Consider the following 12,079-nt stretch of genomic DNA (forward strand, 5'->3'; position numbering starts at 1 on the left):
CAAGTTTCTAGCATTTGTAGATCGGTAAGATACCAACTTCGTAATATCGGCTTCATTAGAAAATATTTGAACTGCTCTTCTACCGAAAAATTAGTCCATGCCTTGATATCTTCTAGGCTCGATTTTGGAACTCTGTCTTATTTAATTTACCACAAACTCAGCTCTCCATGCTACAGAGGCTTCAAAATGCGGCAGCACGCATCATCACACTATCCAAGAAGCACACTCACATCACCCCTATTTTGAGATCACTTCATTGGTTACCAGTCAAAGATCGCATTATTTTTAAGATTTTACTTTTGACTTTTCATTGCATTCAGGGCACTGCTCCTCAGTATAACATTGACTTACTCCATAATTACATCCCTGTTAGATCTTTACGCTCATCCAACTCCGGTTCTCTGATAATTCCAAGATTCACTACAATATGGGGCACACGTGCCTTTGGCCATGCTGCTCCCACCTTATGGAATAACTTACCTTCAGCCATAAGAAATTGTTCTTCATCAGACTCCTTTAAAAGCAGTCTAAAAACTCACTTGTTTAAAGCCTCAATTTGACTACTTATTACATGTACTTGATATTTGTATGTCCTTTATCTCCTTCACTTTCTCTTCCTTCCGCGCCTAGAGCACTCTGCAGAGTGGATTTGGCGCTATATAAATCATATCAATTATTATTATTATTATTATTATATATATGTAGATACATACATGCATGCATATTACAAACATATATACATACATACATACATACATACATACATACATACCCAGATACATACAGGGCATGTTCTACATTGCTGATCTACCTGAGCATTGCTCCCGTCTAATGCACCTGCTGGCATGGCGGACGTACCCGCTCCTACAATAACAGCCCGGTTCACACGATTCGGGGCGTGATGGCGGTCCTTCCAATCGCGTCTGACAAGTCTGTTCAAAATTCCGAAAGCCACATGCTCTGTATTCTTCCCCAGGTCCACAAGCTGTTATTAACATTATATCATCACGAAAAGAAGATAATAGAGAATCATTATTGATGCTTGTTGAGGATCAGCTTGTACCCGTCTCGGTGGTGTGACCATCTTAAAATACAAGTTCACTCAAATAATAATAGTTACGTTCAGACGACAAGCCCTAACCTCGAGGTTAGGAAAACTCGAGGTTAAGCTCTTGCCCCCTAACTTCGACGTGCGTCCACACGACGAATCTTAACCTCGAAGTTACGAAACCTCGAGATTAAATTCCTGCTCCTTTGAGTGCGTTGATTTTTGTGTCCACACGGTGCTTAACTACGAATGGGGAACTAACCCCCGCGGCTCGTGGTTAGAGCGCTAACCATAAGATTTCTCGTGGCTCTTAACATCGCGCTAACCTCGAGGTTAGCTAACTACGAGTGCGTCTTCACGGTCCCTGAGGTTAAGGCTTGTCGTCTGAACGTAACTAATGTGTGCAGGGGTGTCGATCCTCGAAGACAGGGGGCATTTGCCCCCCCCCCCCCCCGAAAATATTGGCGGGAGTTGGGGCCAATGTCATTTTGCCGCCCTAATACATCCCAAGATGGGATAATTTTTTTATTTAAAATAAAAATAAAAATTGTCCAAATATTTCATCCATTATGTGTGAACAATTAAGATTGTTGAATTTCAATGAACTGCAGGATCTCCCTCGCTCTCCCCCGTTCGGTCCTTTTCCATAGACTTAGTACACTTTTATATTAGCAAAATGTGTATACGAGATATTTTCATTTCAGTTCTTATAATGCAAATGAGCTCCCTCGTATGGGAGGGGTTGGGGACACCCCTTCCATCCCCCTCCCGCTATCTAAGCCTCCCCTCTATGCAGTACATAGATTTTGGCTACCCTAGTCCACCAAAAGTGTGCACCAGAATGTTGAATTGCAATTATAAAGATGCAAAAGCTCCCTCAAGTGGGAGGGGACACCTCCTCCCACATCTTTCCCCCGCTTGGTCTCCATCCATAGATAGCAGACTTATACTATACTTCTCTGAGATTCCCGGATATTTCATCAGAAGAGTGCGCCAGATCAATGAATGTCAATTCTAATAATTCAAAAAGCTTTTAGGTACCAAGCGTGCTCGATCAAAACGCATTGTGAAATGCACACGGCAATAGCAATCGAATCAAAGCATCTAACATGAGAATGTCATAGTTTTGTAGTCAAAGATGACAAATTATAAACTGAAAAACAACGTTTGAGCTTTCAATGCAGCAATTTGACACAATGTTGTCATTTTTTAGAGCGGATTTACGATTCATTTCCTTCCCATACTTCTTTTAAGCAGAAAATGAGAATTTGAAGAGATCCGTGTGTATGTCAACACCCAGAACAGTTCATGCTCATGTGAGGAATATTTGTGTGTGTGTTTATCAAGTGCTTTTCTTTTTGACATCACTACAAAAAAACTTCATCAAAATATGAAATGGTTCTTAATCTGAGATGATCATTTCTGTTGGACCTCCCCGTATCTGTTTGCTTTAACGACAGATCAAATCAATGTGATAGTCTATCTTACAATTCGGGTGTAGTCGCTTTATATAACTATCAAATATATATTGACTGCGTATTGCCAATGATAATGCTAAGCGATAGTAAAATTTTGATGAAATTTAATACTTTGTACAAATAGAGTTTTAACGAGGATATATACTATGATTGGAAGCAAAGCCACAACTTTAAGGTATTATTCAAGAGAATTGTTATAATAAAGAAAGAGGAATCCTTTTGACGAGAAAAATATTGGTTAATGTTCATTATTCCGAAGGTTTGATAATCCAAAAATTAAAAAGGGTTAGTTTATCCGAACATCAATTTGTTCCGTTTTTCCGAAAGTCCCTCGTTTCGGAAATGAAATAAGGTTTGTTAATCCGAAAATTGAAAAGAAAGATTTAAGAACCTTATTTCATATTCGGATTAACAAACCTTCGGAATAACAAATTTTATTTTATGTCCGCAGTACGCACCATGTGAATAAACAAACTTTCATTTTCTGATTAACGAACCTTCGGAATGATGAACCTGCGGGAAAGCGAACTATCTACTATTCCATCAATATTCAGACAAAGTGAGAAATATGAAATCATTCTAAATGATCACAAACAAACACGTAAGTAACTGATTACCAATCATTTGCGATAAAAATGACGACGGAAGAAGTTCATGAATATTCATATATTGCTTTGGGTATATGGACTCCTAATTCTTACGGTCCTCAGTGTTTTATTGACTAAGCAAATCAAGTTCAAGTTGTTTTATTTCATCTCCAACAAATTGAGGATTACAAAGAAATGTTTGGGTATACGAATAATGTCACGAAATCAGTACAACAATGTATTGAACATAATAACATGTAATAAAGACAGAGGAAATTACAAATAGAGATACGATAGAGATACAAATAAATGTTATATCATTATGGTTAACTCATCATCATCTCTTATTGTATTACTATATTTATCTCTATTGCATCAATAAGATACAATAGAGATACTGGTAAATGCTATACCATTATGTTATCATTATGGTTAGGCAAATCAGTCAACCAGCGTCATATTATATGATACATCCAAACACACGCTCAGTATGTAAGTCATTTATCACATTTGTATCTTGGAAATACGATCTTGAGTAAATTCTACTCATCTTAATCAACAGTATTTTTACACAACGTGTTACTTAAAGGACAAGTCCACCTTCGTAGACATGTGGATTGAGTGAATGAGGAATATTAGTAGAACACATCAGTGAGAGTTTAACCCGGTGAAGTGGTCCCACCTCACATCCGGCCAACTGGACCCCACGGAAGACCAGCTTAACGTAGCTGAATATGGGTTATCCAGCCATCTCTCAGATGGAAATGATAAACAAACAAACAAACAAACAAAGTTTGAGGAATATCGGACAATCCATTAAAAAATCATTAATTTTTGATGTTTCTGCTCAGTCATTGCTGGATGGGAAGACTACTACAACTTGTGATGTCACATGCGTAGAACGATGTAGAAAATATAAATAAAAATCCACACCATATTTTCACTTTTCTCGCATAATGAAAGAACGCTTGACTTGCCTTTTTCCGAAGGCATGGGGAATAATATTACCCTCAACATACGTCAGTGACAAGTCGGGGCAATGTGCACTTAAAAAAAAAAATAATAATTGTGGAATTCTCTTTATATATTTTCCTTAAATCGTTCTACGCCTGTAACATCATACACAGTTGTAGTCTTCTCATTCAGCAGTGATTGTGCAGAAACTTTAAAAAATTCATAACTTTTGAACGGATTGTTCGATTTTAGCCAAACTTTCACTGATGTGTTCTACTAATATTGCTGCATTCACTCAATCCACATGTATATGAAGGTGGACTTGTCCTCTAACTGCTGTACATGAGTGATTATGGAATAACGATAGAAAGGAGTATGTGCTTGCAAGCGTGTCGGTTAGTGTGTGTGTGTTCAATCACAGAAGAGAAAGGAATGCAACTCGTGTTTTCATCGACGTTGTTGGTTTTCTTTGTAAATTTTGCTTTCATTCATTGTTTAATTTCAATACTACTGACACCGGGAAGACCTAAGCTTCAACATTATTTAAAGTGTGTTAATCGGCCTGCCTTGAAAAAAAGTTCAATAGAAGAAAGAAATAGTTTTTAATCCTATTGTGACCCGATGAAGTGACGCCTTACCGAAGATCCAATTATAAAAAGAAACTAGAAATGTCGCTACGGCGACTGCTATGCCTCCGCCATAATGCATGGTTCTCCTAATAGGTCTATAGTACAATGTCTTGACAATGTGTGATGACAGTTTCACACAATTGGCAAAATATTAAAATGACAGGTTTGCCACAAATGTGCTGAATGTTCACTTTCCTAAATAGAACTAGGTTCAATTGGATGAATGATTAAAACGCCAGAGTGCAGGTATTTTGGGGAACTGATGATTTTTACTTGACTTTTGACCCTTTTATAAGTTTATGCATTGAGTAATTTTCATGGTATTGAGAAAAAGTACAATTTCAGTATCAAATGGTAAAATAGTATTATCTAAACCTGGCCTTTGACCTTTGACCTCACAGTTCCAAAGAGAATCACTGTTAGGTAGAACATGCATAAATATGTAAGTTTCATGATGATACCTTGAGTTACTTTCGAGATATGGAGAAAAAAGTGCAATTTAACACTTTCACTTGACCTTTTGACCTTTGACCTTTTGGCAAGAAACTTCCCACAGAATATATATTGGGTAATACATGCATACATCAAGTTAAAAAAATCCTTCAGGCATTGCATAAATATAAGGAAAGTAGTGATATTTTGAAGAGTTGACCTTGACCTTTGACCCCTGACATTTGACCAATGACCCCCAACTTCCCTAGATAATCACTGCCCATCGGTACATGCATATATACTAAGTTCCATGAAGATACCCTGAACCATTTGCGAGATATGGAGAAAAACATGAAATTTCAACCTTTTTTTCACAAAATAACCTGTGACCTTTGACCTTTGACCCCGTGACCCTAAAATCCAAACAAAGTATTATCCCCCCAGGATATACCCTCATACCAAGTTTGATGTAAAACCACCACACGGTTCTTGAGATATCGACAAAAACAAAACGGGACGGACGGACGGACGGACGACCCGAAAACATAATGCCTCCGGCCACTTCGTTGGCGGAGGCATAAAAAAAAAACCCAGCATGACAGTTAATTGTCGTGAGAGAAGAAATTTCAATTTCCAGTAAATGCTGCGAGTAATGGTCTCTCAATATATTGCTAGACACGTCTAAGTGCCAAAGCTTTGTAATCAGATATTTGATGCCAAACAGGCCTGGGTGGCTGGTAGAAATGTCAACAGTTTACAATGATGACACACTATATATATATTATATATATATCTATATATATATATATATATATATATATATATATATATATATATATATATATATATAACTTGAGTGTGTAACAACTTGGGTGTGATTGTTGTACATAATATGCATGACACCTGCGTAGTACAATACGTACAATGTGCTGATTGTTTTTGCCCGGTATACCAGCAGTTTAGTGCTAACAACTTCCGGCACACATAAACTCACGTCTTATGCGTAAAGCACTGGTCAAGATGAGAACGGGAAGAAGGAGAAGAAACGATATCAAAAGTCTCTTCATTGCGGCTGGCAATTTGTCAAGTGGATGCCAGATATCCAACAACGAACTGAAAGAAAAAATAAATGTGTGTAAAATTAATGAAACGCCACGCATTCACATGGACAACCACTCTCCGAACAATATGATTAAAATGACGTGCAAGGATGACCTTCCGTACTTGACTGTTTTCGGGTTCATTCCATCTACCACCTAAAACTGGAGGTGGTTATGAGCCCTATGTACCTAACAATGTAACATGGAAAATTCACTAATCGTGGAATACTATCATAAAGAAACGCAGGCTGTCAATGATATGCGTTTGGCTCCCGACGTGCGATGATTCATTCTTTTATTGAAAGGTTTATTTATTCATGTTTTACATCGTAACCCAGGGAGTAAATTGCACATAGTAACTTTACAAATGATAATCATGTCAACTTTTAAAATCGTACAATGAATTATAAACTGCAAATTAACTAACATAAATATGATCATCCAAGAGATCTACACTGAACTAAGGCATAAGCCGTAAAATGTAAGGAAACTTAAACTTGAATGTTAGGAAATTTAAACTTAAATTCATTTTTACATTGTAACCCAGGGAATGAATTGCACATAGTAACTTTACAAGTAATAATTATGTCAACTTTTAAGATTGTACAATAAATCACAAACTGCAAATTAACTAACACGAATATAATCAGCCAAGAGATTTAAGGCCTATGCCGTGAAAATGTAAGAAAACTTAAATGAAATTGAAATACAAAGTAATCACTAACAAATATATCAAGAAATATCAAAGCAAGCATACAGGTGACTTTTAATAAAACAAAAAGAAAATCTCACACACTTCATTCTTACGTTTTACAGTTACAAATTATTGAGCATACACGTATAATAAAAGTAAATGACGGAATGACGTAATTATACAAATCAAAACGTTAAGCAATATTATGACAAACACGAATAGAGACATTTTCCACACCTTTAAAAACACAGAGAAATAAAAAAGAAAAAGCGCTATGGCGACTGATATGCCTCCGCCATTTTCCAGTAAGACTACAAAACATCTTGCGTGGGACGACACGTTCACATGTCATGATTGATAAAGAGAAAAGATAAAACGACATATTTGGAAGTTTTATTGTGCACTCCCAAATACTGAAATATATTTAGAGTCCCCCCCCCGTATGTTTGGTGTTAATCTCTATATCATTTACATTTCTATTATAAAGTTAACCTGATTACACACTCTTCTGTATGCTTTTGCAACATATGATGTGACAATCATTGTTAGAACATAATACATTTCAGTAACTATCTCTTGACTTGTAACACGAGTCCATGCTCTGTTGCTCTATTCTTTAGCGTTCCATTATGTGAGGAGCATTTTTTTCTTTATGTGTGAGTGTTCAAATAGCCCTTGCTTATCCAAGCGCTGGTTGCTGAAAAGACCTCTATGACAGCGTCCTGCAGGCAATTAAACCCTTAATCTTCGCAATCACCTCTCAATAAGATGATAATAATGATATATTTACAATGATTTGCATAGCGTCTTTCCACATTTATGTGGCCAGAATTAAATGACCATTCTCTTTGATTTATTTACTATGTCCATGATGATATCCAATTCTTTCTACTTGCAGCGCATTAGCTTATCCAATGATCATCAGATATTCTTTCAGTACAGTTTCCTTAGAAAAAAAAAATTGTCTCGACTTTATTAAACAAAATAGTCAAACAGAATTCTAGCATTAAAATCGAGGAGAGTTACAAAATACATACAATAAAGTGAGACAGCCGCGGAATTTTAAAGTTTCACAAACTATCACGAAACAGCGATATTAAAAGACACCAAACATGCAAAGGGTACCAAGAATTGTGATGACGTCACGGTCTTACGAGTCCCTCGTCGACCTACACGTATTGAAATCTTTACCGAATTTTCTTTACAGCGTAAAATCAAACAGAAAATATTTGCATGCACCATATCAATTATTTCATGCTTTCCTACGAGACTGCAACTATGATTATCTAAGCGGTTATAAATACATTTTGCAATTCATTTATTTTCATTCTTCTCTTTTTTCCAACAGAACACAACACAGTATAAATCAGGAATTATATCACAAACGTATATATTCAAATTTGCAAAGTATATCAAATGATACAAATAAAGTTATATATATATGCATGCATACTTGCAAAAAAATACAAGGTTATGCTTCAGTTGAGAGAAAAAAAAAAACAATTGAGAGGTCCACTAAAAAGCAAGCTTGTAGATTATGAACCACTCAAAGGAAAATCTAATGAAATGCTTATTTGCATATACTTAGCACAAATATAATTTAAGACGAGACGGAACAAAACAGGAGACACACAGCAACATGACACGACTAGACATAATGGATGGAAAAATGGAAGTAAAGAAGAAAAAAAAAAGAGAATGCCTACACGCTGATAAAGGAAACGAAAGAGAGAATTGAAGAGATGCTTCAACCAGCTGGTGGCTACACACAGCCGTGCAAAGAATATGATGGCTATTTCATTATAATGAATTCAGAGATTGATTAATTGCTGGTTGGATGATGAACCCTGTGGGTGATGAGACTTAGCTAACAGGTGGCTAATGAAAACGAAACATCAGAGAGGGTTTAACAGAAAGGATTTCAACTTCCGCTTAAAAGAATACAAAGATGGAGACTTTTTTTTATTTCGCAGCTTAAATGCCAGAATCTAGGGCCTGTGTATATAAATGTATTCTGAGCCAATAAACTTCTCAGGAGGGGTAGATGAAACTCATTAGATTGCCTAGTGGGATAATTATGAAAGAACTGGTTCCGTGTAAACATTGAATTGAATATACAGGGAATTGCATTTGCTTGGAAATTGAACATAAACTGACCAAGTTAAAAAAAAAATACAAATCTTTGATTTTTTAAATCTTATATTTAGTAAATAACGTATCTGTATGGGAACACGAAGTGTACTTTTTTGTAATAACAGTAATCTATCTAATAAAGTTTGATGGGCGCTACCCCATGCTAAAAGTCCGTAATTAAGATAAGGTGAAATTAGAGAAAAATACAACGTCAGCAAAGAAGACAATGGAATATGAAACTTGAGTCTATTAATGATACCAATATTACATGAAATTATTGTACTAATGTTAATAATATGTGGCCTCCATGAAAGTTTATCGTCCACTGTAATCCCGAGGAATTTTATGAGATACACGTTCTAATTGAGTGTCATAAAAAATAATATCTTTGCGTAAAGCTTCTATGGAATTTCTTAATAACATTTACTTAGTTTTCAAAAGATTAAGTGATAATTTGTTAGCTCTTATCCACTGGGTCACTTTTTTCAATTCGGAATTAACAATGTGTACGAGAGTATCTGGATTTTGATGTGAAAAGAAAATATTTGAATCATCAGCAAAAAGTATAAATGACAGCACGTCGGATGATCTGCAAAAGTCATTGATATAAATGATAAAAAGTAAAGGTCCTAATAAGCTACTCTGTGGGACGCCACATTTAATGAATTCAAGACTTGAAACGTTTCTCGTTCAGAGATACGTATTGTTTTCAGTTTTGTAGGTAGCTCCTGAACCACTCCAAGGCCTTCCCCCGTATTCAATAATGAGACAATTTGTAAAGTAAAATTTCATGATTAATTGTATCGAAGGCCTTGGAGAAGTCCAGGAATATACCAATAAGATGAGAATGATTATCGATAGTATGCGCGGCGTGGTCGATAAACTTCAAAAGGGCATAAATGGTACTGTGTTTCCGACGAATCCATATTGAGAATTTGTAAAAACATTATGAAAATTTAAAAAATTGATTGTTCTTTTAGATATCAATTTTTCCAAAAATTTTAGATAAGGATGAAAGCAAAGAAATGGGCCTGTAATTACTCACATCAGAACCATCTCCTTTTTTAAACAAAGGGTAAACCTTAGCTATTTTCATAAAATCAGGAAAAACACCACATAATATAGATCTATTAAAAATATGTGAAAGTGGATCAGCAATTGAAGATATAATTCCCTTTAAAATAAAATTACTTATATCATCATAACCAGCACTTCGCTTATCATTCATTGCAGTAACGATATCATTAATTTCATATTTCGTAGTTGGAACAAAAAAAAAGGGAACCTTAGAATTGGATTGACCTAAAAATGTTGAAAAATGCGTATTTGACTGTGGTACTTTTTTGCCAGATTCTCCCCAATCATTGAAAAATAAGAATTAAAAATATTAGCTATATCACTGGGATCTTCAAATATTTTTTATTTCGTTTTTAATATATTCATGGCATGGTTCAATACCTTCCATGTATTCTTCATATCATGTCTATATTTTTCTAACTGAAACACATAATATTTCCTCTTTTCCAACCATATAATCTTAGTGAAAATATTTTCATACGAAGTGTATTTTTCATTTAACTTCTTTTTTTTTTCCATTTTGAATCTATAATATAATCTATTTTTCCTATTACAAATTGAACGAAGGAGATATTTTGAGATCCATGGAAATCTGGGGGATGTTTTATAATTAACTAACTTATCTTTTAATTTAGGAATATATTCATCTAAACAATTATTAATTATCCCTGAAAAATTATTAAATGATATATTAACATCATCACTATTATAAACACTAGACCAATCAGCCCTATCTAAGCTAGCACCAAGGCTAGCCAAATTTTCTGGTGTAACTCTACGTCTGGTTGAAGAAAAACAAGGAAAAGTAGAAATTACGCGGTGCGTAATATATGTCCCCGCCGGAAGTAGCATTTTGTAGCAAAATGTACAATATAGGTCAAAAATCAAGGTCAAAAGTCAAAGAAGTCAAAGGTCAAAATTCTGTGTAGAAGTTTTGAAGCGCTCACCTAGTGCCATCACAAAAAGCAAACGGAATCGAAATCGGGTTAGAAATGGCGAAGGAGTAGCATTTTGTAGCAAAATGTACAACAAAATGTAGGTCAAAAATTAAGGTCAAAGGTCAAAGGTCAAAATTCTGTGTAGAAGTTTTGAAGCCCTCACCTAGTGCCATAAATCAAACAGAATTGAAATCGGGTAAGAAATGGCGAAGGAGTAGCATTTTGTAGCAAAGCGTACAATACAGGTCAAAAAATCAAGGTCAAAGGTCAAAGAAGTCAAAGGTCAAAATTCTGTGTAGAAGTGTGAAGCCCTCACCTAGTGCCATCACATAAAGCAAACGGAATCGAAATCGGGTTAGAAATGGCAAAGAAGTAGCATTTTGTAGCGAAGTGTACAATACGGGTCAAAAAATCAAGGTCAAAGGTCAAAGAAGTCAAAGGTCGAAATTCTGTGTAGAAGTGTTGAAGCCCTCACCTAGTGCCGTCACATAAAGCAAACGGAATCGAAATCGGGTTAGAAATGGCGAAGGAGTAGCATTTTGTAGCAAAATGTACAATACAGGTCAAAAAATCAAGGTCAAAGGTCAAAGAAGTCAAAGGTCAAAATTCTGTGTAGAAGTGTTGAAGCCCTCACCTAGTGCCATCACATAAAGCAAACGGAATCGAAATCGGGTTAGAAATGGCGAAGGAGTAGCATTTTGTAGCAAAATGTACAATATAGGTCAAAAAATCAAGGTCAAATGTCAAGGAAGTCAGAGGTCAAAATTCTGTGTAGAAGTTTTGAAGCCCTCACCTAGTGCCATCACATAAAGCAAACGGAATCGAAATCGGGTTAGAAATGGCGGCGGAGTAGCATTTTGTAGCAAAATGTACAATACAGGTCAAAATCAAGGTCAAAGGTCAAAGAAGTCAAAGGTCAAAATTCTGTGTAGAAGTTTTGAAGCCCTCACCTAGTGCCATTATATAAAGAAAAACGGAATCGAAATCGGGTTAGAAATGGCGAAGGAGT

This window comes from Diadema setosum, chromosome 14, assembly GCF_964275005.1.
Source record: "Diadema setosum chromosome 14, eeDiaSeto1, whole genome shotgun sequence".
Taxonomy (NCBI): Eukaryota; Metazoa; Echinodermata; class Echinoidea; order Diadematoida; family Diadematidae; genus Diadema; species Diadema setosum.